General features: G+C 47.0%; 1 protein-coding gene across 1 annotated transcript in view; it reads right to left on the reverse strand.

Annotated features, from left to right (window-relative positions):
* Window positions 1–1144, reverse strand: part of LOC135913075 (sodium-coupled monocarboxylate transporter 2-like) — a 137572-nt gene extending 136428 nt beyond the window's left edge. Inside the window, exon 1 of the mRNA XM_070533257.1 lies at window positions 1085–1144. The gene's annotated coding sequence lies outside the window, so the exon portion shown is untranslated. The remainder of the gene's footprint in view (window positions 1–1084) is intronic.
* Between the last annotated feature and the right edge of the window lie 13962 nt (window positions 1145–15106).

Here is a 15106-nt window from a genome sequence, read left to right on the forward strand (position 1 = left end):
ACTGAAAAAGAATGCCTCGCAATGGTATGGACAGTTCTGAAATTTCGAACGTATTTGTATGGTCGGTCATTCACAGTCGTTAGTGATCACCGTTTCCGCTGCTGGCTGACTAATTTGAAAGATCTTTCGGGCCGGCTCGCACGCTGGAGTCTTCGACTCCAAGAGTTCGACTTTGCTGTTACATACAAGTCGGAAAAACGGCACGCAGACGCCGACTGCCTTTCTCGGTCTCCTGTTGAGCCGGCAGCACAAGACGATGACGACACGGTTTTTTTGGGACTCGTGGATACTGCCGATCTTTCACGCCAGCAACGGGATGACATTGAATTGCTGCCGCTTATTGATTACCTCGAAGGACGAACCAACAGCGTGCCGAGGCTCTTTGCAAGAGGGGTGGCATCGTACTGCTTGCGTCGCAACGTCCTCTACAAGAAGAACTTCTCACCTTGCGGCAGCAACTACTTACTTGTTGTTCCATCACCGCTTCGACGTGAAATCTTACACGCCTGCCACAACGAGCCGACTGCTGGGCACTTGGGCTATACTCGCACATTGGCACGGATTCGGCAGAATTACTACTGGCCGAGACTTACTGCGGTCGTTAAACGTTACGTTCAGACATGTCTGGATTGCCAACGTCATCAACCGCCATCCGTCAAACCAGCCGGCTTACTGCACCCTGTTGACGTACCGGCCACACCATTCGCACAAGTAGGCATGGACTTTCTGGGCCCCTTCCCAACGTCTACTACTGGTAATAGGTGGATAATTGTTGCCACGGATTATCTCACTAGATATGCCGAGACAAGTGCTCTGCAACGGGCAACAGCAAATGAAGCGGCACGATTTTTTCTGGAATCCATCGTTTTAAGACATGGCGCTCCCGCAGTAGTCGTCAGGGACAGAGGTACTGCGTTCATGGCCCAGTTTTTAGATATCGTTCAGCGTCTAAGTGGTACCGCCCACCAGAAGACAACAGCGTATTACCCTCAAACGAAAGGACTGACAGAACGACTCAATAGGATATTGGCAGATATAAGCATGTACGTAGATGTAGAGCATAGGAACTGGGACGAGGTTTTACCTTATGTCACCTTCGCGTACAATACGGCTTGTCAAGGGACCACTCGCAAAACGCCCTTCAGTCTCGTATACGGCCGTGAGGTTACAACAACATTAGACGCAATGCTCGCTCATGAATTTGACGACAACGAGACGGGTGCTGAAGAGATAATAAACCGAGCAGAGGCAGCTAGGCAACTTGCGCGTCTGCGAATCCACGAATAACAGGACTGTGACGCCAGACGCTACAATCTTCGCCGCAAGAGCCGCGGTGGCGGCGGAGCCAGACGTCCACGGTGGTTCTCGGACGAGGGTGACGAGAGCCAGCAGAGGGGGCGGAGCCGTAGCCGGAGCCGTAGCCGGAGCCGAGACCGGGACGGGTCCTGGCCACCCCTACCTCCGAAGGGCCAGCAGCCAAAGAAGCAGCAGCAACAGCAGAAAGGAGGAGTTAAGGTAAGCTGGGGAGCTGGCCCTCCCATCACGCTTTTTCCAGATGCTCCGCACTCAAACCCAAACACAGAAAATACCAAGGACAAAATAATAGAGGACCTAAAGAAAGAAAACCAACAATTAAGGAGACAACTTAATTACATAATTAAAGAACTACAAAAGATTAGACGGCTAGGTTTCGTCTCGCCGCCCTCGTACTACTCGCCTATTAGGGTAGATTCGCCACCGAAGACCCCTAGCTCCGTTCAACAGGTGACCGGGGAAGTAAGCTTTAATGATAAGCTAGATAGCTGTATGCAAAGTATGCAGCAAATGCAACAGGAAACACAGAAACAGATGAAGTATATGCAGAAGGAACTGCAGAATACCCAACAAAAGATGGCCCTCCAGGAGCAGAGATTCCGAAACTACATTAAGAACCAGCACACTCAAAAGTTACTAGACTCTAGAGAAAGACTCTTTAACGAGCGCCGTTTTGGCGGTAGCACAGAAACCCTAGGAGCGACTAACCCATCGACCTTAACAACATGGCAGGAAACAACCAGAGATTTGGCACTGGAACTGCAGGGGCTACAAGCGCAAGCAAGGGCTCCTGCAGCAACTCATTTATCACAGAGGAACCGTGCCAGACTTGATACTACTACAGGAAATCTTTAGCACTCCGGCCCTTAGGGGCTACACGTGTCTGGAGAAAGGGAATACCGCGACACTCATAAGTAACAAAATCGTCACCATAGCTCACGACGAGATTAAGGATACAAAAATCGAGCACGTGATAACGGAGATTATTCATAAAAAGAAAAGGAAATCGAAGGGCACTTTCGTAATTAACGTATCCAGCTCGCCCAAACAAAGGGACGGGGACTTTCTAAAACTTTTTGCCGAAGCCAAGAGGCTAGCGGGACAAAACAGCCTAGTGATAGCGGGAGATTTCAACGCTAAGAGCCCCCTGTGGGGTTGCGCCAAAGAGGATAAGAAAGGGAGAGAGATTAGCACGGCCGCGGAAAATGCGGGATGCGAGCTCCTAACTGACGAGACCCAGCCTACCAGAATGGGTAACAGCATCAGTGTAGACACGTGCCCCGACCTCACGTTTGTCAAGAACGCCAAGAACGCGAAATGGGAGAACCTGCTGGAAAACCTGGGCAGAGACCACCACGTCCTCCGCCTAGTACTCGAGGCGGAAAACACGAAGAGAAAGATCGGCTCGACCAGACTGACGGACTGGGACGCCTTCAGAAGACACTGCAGAGAACTGGGCGGCGACATCACTTCTCCGGAAGAATGGAGCCAACAGTTGAAGCAAATCCAGGAGCTCTACACGCGCGAGGTGCACAGAACAGAACGGGCACCGGAAGTGGACAAGAGGCTGCTAGGGCTATGGGAAGCACGCCGCGGCCTTACCAATCGCTGGAAGAAGCAGAGAATGAACAAGAAGCTAAAGAAGAAGGTTGCGGAGATCACCAAGAAGGCCAAGGAGTACGCGACGCAACTGGCCAGACAGGGGTGGCAGCAATTCACCGACTCGCTAAACGGCACCCTCAGCACGGCGAGGACGTGGCAGATACTCCGAAGCCTACTGGACCCCAGCAAGAGCAAGCGAGAGAGCAGCAACTCGATCCTAAGGCTGATCCACCAATACCAAGGCACCGACGAGCAGCTGCTCGAGGAGGTCCGCAAGAAATGCTACGGAACGGGAGAGCCGGAGGGATACCGCGGCGAGTACCGAGGCGAAGACAACCCGTACATGGACCGACCCATCTCGAGGGAGGAGGTCGTCGAGGTCATCAGATCGGCTACCAAGAACACGGCGGCGGGAGCGGACAGAGTCCGGAACTCGCTCATACGCAACCTAAATACCTAAACACGCTGTGACAAGAAGGGAAAGTGCCGGCGGAGTGGAAGCATGCCGTCGTCGCAATCATCCCTAAGCCCGGAAAGAATATCCAGATTGAGAACCTGAGGCCCATCTCGCTGACGTCGTGCCTAGGAAAACTCTACGAGAAAATTGTCACCAAGCGCATCCAGCGGCACCTAGAAAACGGAAGATACTATCCAAACTCGATGTTTGGGTTCAGGGACAACCTCTCGGCGCAAGACGTTCCGCTGCAGCTCGAGAAGGAAGTCCTGACTACAATGCCGAGAAAGGGCGAAAACGTCGTCATGGCCCTCGACGTCAAAGGGGCCTTTGACAACGTCAGCCACGAGGCCATCATGGAGGGCCTCAACAATACAAACTGCGGCAGGAAGACCAACGACTAGGTCATGAACTTCCTCTCGGGCAGAACGGCGACGGTCGGCCTGGGCGAACTGAGGAGCGGTATCTATGCAACGCCTAGCTGAGGTACGCACCAAGGCTCGGTAATCTCGCCCGTACTGTTTAACGTGGCAATGATGGTCCTAGCGAAGAGACTCGAAAAGATCCAGGGAATCCGGCACGCGATGTATGCGGACGACATCACGGTCTGGACCACCTGCGGAACCTTGGAAGAAAAGCGAGCGGCGCTGCAAGATGCGGCCAAGTGCGTCGAAGACTACGTGAAGGAGAGGGACCTCAGGTGCTCCACCGAAAAGTCCGAACTGCTAAGAGTCGGCAGACATCCCACCAAGGCGAAACTGGAGGTCAGCCTCGAAGGACAACTCATACCCGAACGCAAGATGATACGCGTCCTCGGCATGTGGCTGCAAAGCAGCAGAAAGTGCAACCACACCATCGGCCTCCTGAAGAAGTCGACCGAGAACGTGAGTAGAATGATAAACAGGGTCTCCCAGAAGAGGCACGGCATGAGAGAAGACGACACTATCAAGCTCGTCAACAGCCTGATCATCAGCAGAGTCATGTACTCGCTACTCTACCAAGTGAGGACTAAAACGACCTACGAAGAGATTGAAGTCGTCCTGAGGAAAGCCTACAAGACGGCGCTACACCTGCCGAGAAACACCTCCAACGAAAAGCTGATGCAACTAGGGGTGAGCAACACCTTCGTCGAAATGGCGGAAGCACAGCGGAAGGCGCAAATGAAAAGACTAACGGGGACCTACACGGGGCGAAACCTGATCGGTAGGCTGGGCTTCGAAATAGGAGACGTCGACCGGTACGAGGACGTACCGGCGGGAATTAGGAAAACTTTTAACGTAAAGCCTATACCGAAGAACATGGATCCCAGGCTCCACGAAGGTTAGAAGGAAAGCTAGGGCCGAATACATAGAAAAGACAGTGGCTAGAGAAGAGAAGACTCTCTTCACGGACGCGAGCATAAGTGTAATAGGAAGCGAGTCAAAGGCCATCGCGGTAGTAATGAACAAGGAGGAAAAGCTTGTCTCGTGCGTCTCGGCCGAGACATGGAGCGTAGCTGAAGCCGAGGAAATCGCCGTGGCGCTGGCGGCGATGCAAGGATATAGGGCGAATAAATCGCTAAATATTCTCACAGACTCGAAAGAGACCTGTCGCAACTACATGAGGGGCAGAATATGCAAAACTGCCCTTGGGATCCTCAGAGGGAGTAACCCCTCGGAGGAGGTGGGAATCAAACACAATCTGATCTGCATACCTGGACACGAGGACATAAGGGGTAACGAGGTGGCGGACGGTCTAGCTCGAGCTAATAGATTCCGAGCTGGGCAGCAGTAGGAGTACCGCGCTAGTTACGCCGGGATCCTCAGTGACAGTTATTCGGAATTACTGCAACACTACAGGGGGACTACACTCAAGTACCCACCGCCCCATAAAGCGCTGACGAAGGAGGAAGCAACGGGCTGGCGTAGGCTCCAGACAAACACCTTCCCCAACCTTTTCATATTCAACAAGATGTTCCCAACGCAGTATAGGTACACCTGCCCGTGGTGCGGAGCTACACCCACACTCTATCATATAACTTGGGAGTATGAACGAAACGACGCATTCCGCGATCAGAACCCCCGAGTTTGGAGCATTGGGAGAGCCGGCTCGTCAGCTGCGAGCTCGCCGTCCAAAGAAGGATGGTGGAGCACGCTAGTGACGCGGCCAAACTCAGTGGAGCCCTGGACTGAGGGACCACCCATGCTGAAGAGGCTTCCCTTCGACGAGAAGACAGCGTGAAGAAGAGAAGACCTCGATCCGCGACAATTCCATTTTATGATTAAAAAATGTTTTTCTCTCTCTCTCTCTCTCGGCACAAAGCCGTAACATACAACATCGGCGACTAAGTATGGGTCTGGACACCTATTTGACAGCGTGGGCTCTCTGAAAAGCTCCTACACCAATACTTGGGGCCCTACATAGTTCACCGACGCATCAGTGACATCAACTACGAAGTCATTCCAGACAGCTCGCACTGTTCAAAGCGCCCACGGCATTTACCTGAGGTCGTTCACGTGCTTTCCATGAAGCCGTACTATGAGGACTAACAAGACTGCGCCGTTCTTTACCGCTGCTTTCCAAGCCTCTATCATCGGGGCGATGATCTATTCTAAAGGGGGAGCAAATGACACAACTATATTTGGCAGAACCATAATGCAGCGGGTATGCGCCAGGGGGGACGACGCTGAAGTAGCGCAGGTTTTTAGGTGAAGCGGGGAAAACGAAGAAGACGTTGTTGCTGTTCCCTTGGACGGCTGATAAAGTTCGTTTCTTGGCGGTGCTGCTACGCATACTCGTCGATCCCACTTCGTTACAATATCGTGTACCAAGGCGCGTTCATGGCCGCCTGAGTGCATGAGTTTCCAGAACCATGATGTTAGGACAACTGAGAATTGACGCTATATTATGCAACATATGGCGATCAGCAAAACCCACCGATGGCGGATAAATCAAGGGATTTCTTAGGCATGAAAAATTTACGAAAATCGCTTAGATATACACTATTAACATCCTTGCGCAGAAATTCTAGTGACAACGGATAAATCAAGCAATCTCTTAGGCAGGTAAGGCCCTCTGGGCCGGACTTCTGCTCGATAAGGTAGCCTGGCCACCTGCGGGATTATCTGACTGATATATGTTGGATTCTCGGCTCCAATAGTCGGAAGTTCCAATCCTCATATGAAAAAAATATTTTTTTTTAGGATGGTGAGCTCGACTTTCACTTCCTCTAGGGCACTACACCTCCTGGCTTGGAGTGGCGCCTGTCACCTGCAAAAGATGCCGAGAGGGAGTGGGGCTATACTGATCCAGGCACAACCAAATTAGGAATGCTCGCTAAGCTTCAACACAGACACTACTTCAGCACAACAGGAATTGGCACCTCTTGTGCAGTATTCGGCCACTATCTCTCTCATTTATTCCTAAAGTAACCGATTACCTTTCGTCCCAGTAGCTGCGGAGCATCTGACCAACGTGGCGGTCAGTCGTGTAACACAGCAGAGAGTGCTAGAATCTCAGGGCCCCGACAGGCTGCCAATGGAAACTGACCCTGTCAACCTTTAACACCCGAGCTCTGTCGAGTAAGGATAGCCTAGCAGGACTCTTTGAGGAACTATCAAACATTGTTTGCGATGTCATGGGCCTTAGGGAGATTACAAGAACTGGAGAGGCTTATACAGTGCTGACTAACAGCCTTGTCCTCTGCTGTAGAGGTCTCCCGTTCTCCCGGATGAGTAGCAAGCGGGGTAAGATTCCTAATCCTTGAGGACCTAGCGGTCAACATGGACGAATTGTACAGCGTTAGTGAAAGGGTAGCAGTAGTCGTAATACAACCTAATAAGACGTCTATAATAAATGTAGTACAAGTCTACGCTTCAACTTCCACTCACGATGACGATGAACTAGATCAGTTTTATGAAGATGTTGAATTACCGATGAGAAAAGTGCAAACTCAGTATACTGTAGTCATGGGTGACATACATTAATGGAAAAGTGGGGAAAAAGGGGCCTGGTGAACAAGCAATTCGCAACTACGGCGTCGATTCTAAGAATGTTAGAGGAGAGATCCTGCTAGAATTCGCAGAAAGGAATGAGCTACTAATAATAAACGCCTTCCTCAGGAAGCGTAGAAAGAGAAAGTGGACCTGGAAAAGCCCTAATGTTTACACAAGAAATGAAATATATTTCATACTTTCTGCCAGTCCCAGCATAGTGCAGGATGTAGAAGTGTTAGGTAGGGTAAAGTGCAGTGATCATTGGTTAGCTAAGGCTAGGATTAACCACATTTGGAGAGAGAAAGAGCAAAATTTGTCTTGTAGGAACAGGCTAACCTAGACGCAGTAAGGGTACAAGCAGACAAATTCACGCTGGTACTTGCAAATACATATGCAGCCTTAGAACAGAGAGATGAAGATGGCATGTAGGCAATTAATGAAACCGCAACTAGACTAGCTTCAGAGGCAGTAATTGAAGTGGGAGGCAAGGCACCAAGGCAACCAATAGACAAGCTCTCCCAAGTAACAAAGGGGCTAATACGGAATTGACAAAAAATGAAAGTGTTGAACTGAAGAAATAAAATAGAATTCGCGGAATAGTCAAAACTGATCAACAAGCCGAGAATACGCAATATTCGAAATTATAACGTGAGAAAGGCTCAGGAAGCCGTAAAAAAAGAACGCAGCATAAGGTCATTGAGAAGAAAAGATGGCCTAGGCCAAAGTAAGATGTATGAGCTGAAAAATAAGGAGGGTAATATCATCAGCAATCGCGAAGGTATAGTAAAAGCAGCGCAAGAATTGTAGAGTGACATGTAGGGTAACCCAGAGCAGCCATGATATGTTCATTAGAAACAGTAATGAGCAGGTTGCAGAAACTCCTCCTACAATGAGCCATGATGTCAGAGGGGCCTCGCAAGACAGGAAACGTGGAATAGCGACAGGAGAAGATGGAATAAAGTTGATTTAGTCAAAGATGGAGGTGACATAATGCTTGGAAAACTGGCAGCTCTCTATACGAAGTGTCTAGCGACCGAAGTGTCTATCGACTGTCTATCGACCTTATTCCTAAAGATATAAAGAAAAGAAAATAGGAGGAATCTGTTGAAGATAATTGTCAATGTAAGCGAAAAGGCCGAACGAACGAACGACAGAGATAGCTAGCAAAATTAGAGAAGACGAACGTTTCCCTTTCCGAGTCCGACAACCGACGATCAACCATCGATCTAACTACAAACAATTACCCCCAAACAACCGCAAAAAGAAATGACAAAAAAACGAATGATAGTTATTCGTTTCAAAACACCTGATCCTATGGTAATGCTTTGGTGTTATAACATCATTTCACTGCGACGGTATATGCAATGGCGGTATACGTGACGGTTTATGCGATGGTATATAATATACAAACTATGGTGATAGCTTGAAACTACCCTTCTGCATGCTTATTCTGCCTTACTAATAAGTATAATATAAGCATTGGAGCTTCCTCTACAAAAATCTTCAATGAACTATTTGGTATAAATAAGTACGTTGCACAGATCATCCTTGCTTCTGGTCATATTTTAAAGTACATTGTCACTCTGTGTGGCAGAGGGAAGTGATGCTACCATAGTGTTATACGTGATTTTTGTCATAACGCGGAGCAAATACAACGTTCAATGGGGTCAGAATACCTTCGTTTTCTACCTTTAAATTGCAGCGTTCTTATGCAGTGCAACACAACAAAAAGTCTTTAAAAGTTTTCAAACCCTAAAGGGTCACTCACATTTCTCTCCTTTATTGTATATAGCACAAATAACATTCAAGTTGTGTGTATTAGCGACATTATATATTAGCCATAACTGTTTCGTAGAATCTCTAAAAACTATCTGGAATTTTATTTCCCTGTGTCTTTCTTTCGGTCATAAGGCACACTACTATACGTTAGCCGAAAAGTTTCTTCAAGCTGTGTTTCAAAACAATAACACTGCAATAATGCAGCGATATACTGCAGGAACTGTTATCAGTTTCAACCTGGTGCCTCTTATTTGTGGCGGCGAATTTGGAAAGGCTAGGTTGTCTCGCATAGCAATAATATCGAACATATCTCTTCATTTCTTATGACAATATTTATGCATAATGATGCAAATGCGCCTTATTGGCTACTGTTTACATCCTATGACCAGATTAGTATAAGGTAGTTAAATTGCATGAAAATGGGTCATCAATTTCGACGTGCTTGCTATAGAGAATAGTTTGCTTCAGTCACCTTTGTTAAATTAGGCTGCATCTCTTTAATCTTTTCGTTTAATTTTAACAACTTCAGTGCCGCAAAACCACACGCAAGTAAATTCTGGCAGATACTCAGGAGGGGTGATGGAAAAACATAACTGCTACATTAGTAGTGGAACACGTTGAGTGTGCTCTGCTTGCCGCTGTCTGCCACTACGTTTGGCGTGATCTCAAAACTATGTAAGAATTATTAAGGAGGAAGAAAGTACTTGATCATGCCGTATCTATGGAAAATAATGTCAATTCGTCACTCTTAGATGCCCTAATTAGTGAGGACGTTGTAAATGCAAACGTTTTATTTTCGCTCTCCTTGCGAATGATGGAGTGAACACTGCAATGCTGACCATTCGGCAACTTGTTCGCTGACTGGTTTGCTTATATCTTTTGCTATTTCAGAGTGACGACGCTGTTAGAACATGTTCTTTCATATGCAAAACAGAAAAGGCCCACTTCGTAGTCGTCGAGGAAAATGGGACGTCCTGTGTGGTAAAGCAACGCCTATATGATTAAACGAGGTAATCTCTCAAAGATGACTGATCGATCACTGCATGGAAGTTGTGCACGGCGTCTATAACAGCATTTTAAGACGATGGCCTAGCACTAAGTGTAAGGGAAGAGACTGTTCGTTTTCTTGAAATGAAAGCTTTTAGTGCTGGCGAGCTTATATCCATAAAATGGAGACTCGATTTGCTGACGTGCTCCTTCTTTAAAAAGTAGTAAAAAAATGATAATTGTCCGCTTGGAAGCCTAAGCAGCTATTGATACGTAAATTGGCGAAGTTGTCGCTTTGGAAACGAACCAGAACATGGAAGGTCTGTTTAAAATGTACCTCGCCAGTACCGAAATATTGTTGTCGCAGAAGGGATAGTTTTGTCATTCGGTGGAACTTGCAAGCTTCCTCCTCAGAAAGCGCATTACAGTAAGCATTGTTTTGGAGCGTTATTAACTGCGGAGGTAAAAGCAAATGAAATTGTGAATCGATTGTGTGAAGTGATTCCTAGACGTATAAACATAAACAAGAGAACATTTACCATTACCTCGACCAGCATCCACAAGGGACAGTATGATCCGTGCTTTTTCCATGTTGAAGCCAGAGGACCTTTTAGTTCTTGAGCCCCGCTTCTTTGACTTTCTTTTTCGGCTCTTCTGTGCGTTTCCAGTGGCAGCTTTTCATACTCTGGTTCCAGGGAAATCTCTGTATTATTTGCATTGCTGTGGCTTTTTGAGAGGTTCACGCGTGACCTCCTCCTTTTAAGGAGACCTGGGACGTCGGCATTGTTGGAAATAGTAGGGGCTGCCGTAGAGAATAATAGCACACGGGAAGAATTATTAATAATTTTAGGCCGCTTTGCTTTGGCTAGCTCCACTTTAGAGAAGGCTTCCTTAATTAAATGATGCACCTACTTTTGTCATGTTTTGAATCCATTTGCACTCACTCTTTTTATGGAGCATTCTAATCACATTGCTCTGACTATTCGTCCATGCAGATTTCTGTATGCTGCTCCGTTGACAGAGACTAATAATATGTTTCCTTACGCAGGGCAGTCGGGGCAAACAAGGTGTTTGCATCGGCAGGATATGCCGAAGGCTACCATCGGTTACAACGTCGTCTGCAGCTTCGAGAAAGGGGAGTAAGACGCGCCAATCTCAGACAAAAACGACCCCAACGATCTTTTTAATTGCAAGGTCTTTGGTGCATAAGCATAACGGTACGCCTTCCTTGTACGTCACGGATGGGGGCAGTTCTGTCTATCGTAGCGGATAGGCATCTCGGTTTGAAGGTAGTTCACAAAGTCGCCCTGCATTAAGGAAAGTTATCCCTTACACCAAAATGCGCCTATATTCTACAGTCACTGCGAGCGTATCTGCAGGTAGGTCATTCAGTCCAGCTTCAAGGGGTACATTTTACTACAAGAGAAAAGCTTTTCTTCGAACAGCAGGGCTCAGATACTAACGGTGGACATGCAGCAAGCTCTAAAAAATTCCCGCCTAAAATAGAGCCAAACAAAGAAGCATATTCACGCACGCAAGAATACGCAGAAAATACAACCATGGCACCAGCGACTAAGGATACTTCCCCACGAGGTACAATTAAATTCGAAGTTAAAGCCACATCGATAGAGCCTCACCTAGGTGAAGAATGGCTCATGGATGAAAATGACTCATTCGAATCTATGCTTGGTACAATGCCTTCTATAAGGAGGCAGCCAGCGACGAAATCTGATATTGGAGACGAACAAGGAATAGATCAAAAAGCAGACCTTCGCTGTCATGAAACCAGCAGTGAAAACTTTGTTCGGTCATTAACACCCAAAGGATATTACACGACTTCTATGGTCTGTGCTACCAGCGAATTGGCGAGCACTTTATTCAGTGTATTATCAAAGCCTCACAGTTTTCGAGAGCAGTCAATAACCACAGCAGCGCTGCGGTTTCACGTGATATTGCGAAAGAAACCTCTGATGACGACATGGCTGGAGCACTTACTAGTGAATTGTTAACTGTTCAGACCGCTTCTGTTGATGATCAGGAGAAAACAAAAGCAGGGGAGCAGCAAACAACATCAGCAGCTAGAAAAGTAGACGCTGTGATCAATTCAAAAGAAGGAAGTGATACCTTTATCGCGATGTCCGCCACACCAGTATCGAGGGCGGAAGAAAGACATGAAATGTCGCCTGAAAATCCCCTACTTATTAAGTCTACCTTAGCGTATCATACAGAAATCGTGTCTGCAGCAGGTACCCCAATGTTGATCACCCCACGCTTCGTTACGACATCGACTGCAGCATTTCATGCAATTGACTTTCCACAAAAACATCGGGCTGAAAGCACGCATAAAAAACGCTTCCCAAATTGCAGAGCGTGAACGCTTTCGCAGAATTTTGACATTTCTTGTGGATCAAACACGGCCTATGGAAAACTTCAGAGCCGCCCCAGTCACCAGAACAGTTGCTGCGGAGGTCGATGCACCTTTCATACCAGACACCAAATTAGCTGCGACAGACATCTTTGTAGCGCCGTTGGCGCAGACAACCTCAGCCGATCGAAATCGCCTTGGTGCCTTCGAAGCAACCATGAAGGGCCGAGAACCCTTCGTTGTTTTTACTGACTTTTTCCAGAAGTCCGCAACTCGATCAATGACTAATTCAACCACTCCGCCGACTCGGGATAACACACATTCGCTCGGTAGGTGAGCTCCTGATTGGTTTATGGCAAATTGGTGGACGGCTTCATGGACTGCTGAAGACGCCATTAGATTCCACCAGCAGTTTCCTCACTTGTTTCCTCAAAGAGGGCAGCCTTAGCCTAGAGCCAATATTTGAAAGCGCGACCCTTTCTTCGTGTGAGCCCTTAGGCACAGGCGATTGAGAAACGTCTCGAAGTGGTTGCTTCCATTGATCGCTCACCATTAATCGATTATCTTCCTCTGATGTGGCGCCTTGTACGATGTTGACAGATTTAACATATGAAATGAAAGGGAATATTACATGAGGTTCACGTCATGCTGATTGCATACAAAGCAGCTGATACCTACGAGTGATGTATATTATGCGACAATATCTTTGTAATAAAATATTTTCATATTATTCAAAATGTTGTGACAAGAAGCAGTTCTTGTTCATCGCCAGAACCCTTGTTTTAGTACGGCTAATTGCTACTACAGCAATGTTTTAGAAAAATTCTCGAGAAAAAATTTGCCTTTGCATCCGTCCGTCCGTTTGTCCCATTACACTAACGAAGTCCATTGTCATAATGAACTTGTTTTTGCAGTAGCCATGCCTCTTTGTCATCTCCATCTTCAGCATCGCCACAGGGAAAAAAAAAACATTTGTTTTCAGCCGGTACCAGTTAGTTGGGCACCGTCGTCATTAAACCAATGGGAATTTTGTACTTAGGTGCCCTGACCAGCAAGTTATCGCGCAAGGTCACTTTTTATTGTTACATGTAGAAGTAAACGATAATTTTGTAGTAAAAACATGGCTACACATTCAATAATGGCCGAGCTGAACATATATATGCCTCCAACAAGTGCGTGAGCAGCTATCGAGTGGGAAGCTCGAGTTGCACTTAGAGTGTAGCCACCCGTCTAGACAAGTAACGAAAAACTATCGCAGCATCCGAGATCAGCAGCGTATCCGAATTGAAGATATCGAAAGCCGCGGTGCAAAGTCGATAGTCTCAAGATGTTACTGCAGATGAATCCAGACTTGTGCACTGTAACGCAGTTTTATATGGTCTCAACGCACAGGGCATTACAGGACTATTTAAATGAGGAGCTCTTAGACTAGTGGGCCAAATGGCTGCCTGTAATCTGTGCGACTTGATAATGCAGACTTGTCTGATGACGTTACTTTCGGGGTTTCCTGTATGGACACTAGGCTGTCACTTGCCTGGATTATTATAATACGATCATATGTCGAGTGTGGCTTTGAAAGCATGCAGGTGCAAAAAAAGAAGCTAGTCAATTTCAAACAGGGTGATTTTGTTATGTAAACTGCGTAATAAAAAACAGAGCGAACAATAGAAGGAAAATGAAGACGAAGATGCAGGACCAGCAGCCTTTTGCCTGTTCCTCTTCACAAGCTCTCGCTTGTATGCGCAGTTTTTCACTCTATGCGTACACACACAGCTAAGCAAGATTATCCGAAACGTGGTAGTTATAATTCCTGCGTTTTCGTTCTGATTTCAGTCTACAGGCTCTAGTGCGTCTAATGGTGCTGGCTATTCAGAAGGAAGTATACGGACGGATGGTAGTACTGTGTCTGTGCAAACGCCACCTTAAAGCTTCACATGGACTAAATGGACAGAAATAGCTATGAAATATCATGAACTAGCGAGTGTGCCAAGACTAAGGACTAGGGAGAGTGCTATGTAACACGGGTGTCTAAATTAATGTAATATGGGGTGGTCTATCGTAAAACTATTCCAAACTTTTCTATTCCAATTCTGCAACCAGCCCTACGCGATTGGTAAAAAATTTTTCGTACTAACCCCACATCACCTGCCTGTCACGAGACTTCACGAAAACCGTGATAGCACACCATATGATATGACGTGTACGCAATGATTATGCATAATTTGACTGAAGAAAAGAAAAACAGTTATTTCTTATTTGACGCCTTTTCGGCATTAGCCTTCAGCTATGGGTCAAACGTTTTCGGGCTGCGCCCACTTCACCTGCCTGTGACACGACGTCACAAAACCGCAAAAACTCACCGCGTCAAAGTGACACGTACGCGTTGAAGATGTATTAATATGCCGAGAAAAACTGAATTTTCGTCTGAATAGCCGCAGGCTGCCCCGTTCCGAAAGGAATAAAAGATGGCTGCCGCTATTCGCGCACGCACTGGCTACTCGCGCCTTCCGAATAGCATGGGTTTAGTTGCGCGTAATAAAACTTTTTGCGTGCCCGTGTATCGTTTTCGAGAATTTTCGGCACGTTTGCGACTTCGTTCTGCCAACTATTATTTCTTAGGATCCGTTTTAG

Source organism: Dermacentor albipictus, chromosome 2 (genome assembly GCF_038994185.2).
Source record: "Dermacentor albipictus isolate Rhodes 1998 colony chromosome 2, USDA_Dalb.pri_finalv2, whole genome shotgun sequence".
In the NCBI taxonomy this organism is placed as follows: Eukaryota; Metazoa; Arthropoda; class Arachnida; order Ixodida; family Ixodidae; genus Dermacentor; species Dermacentor albipictus.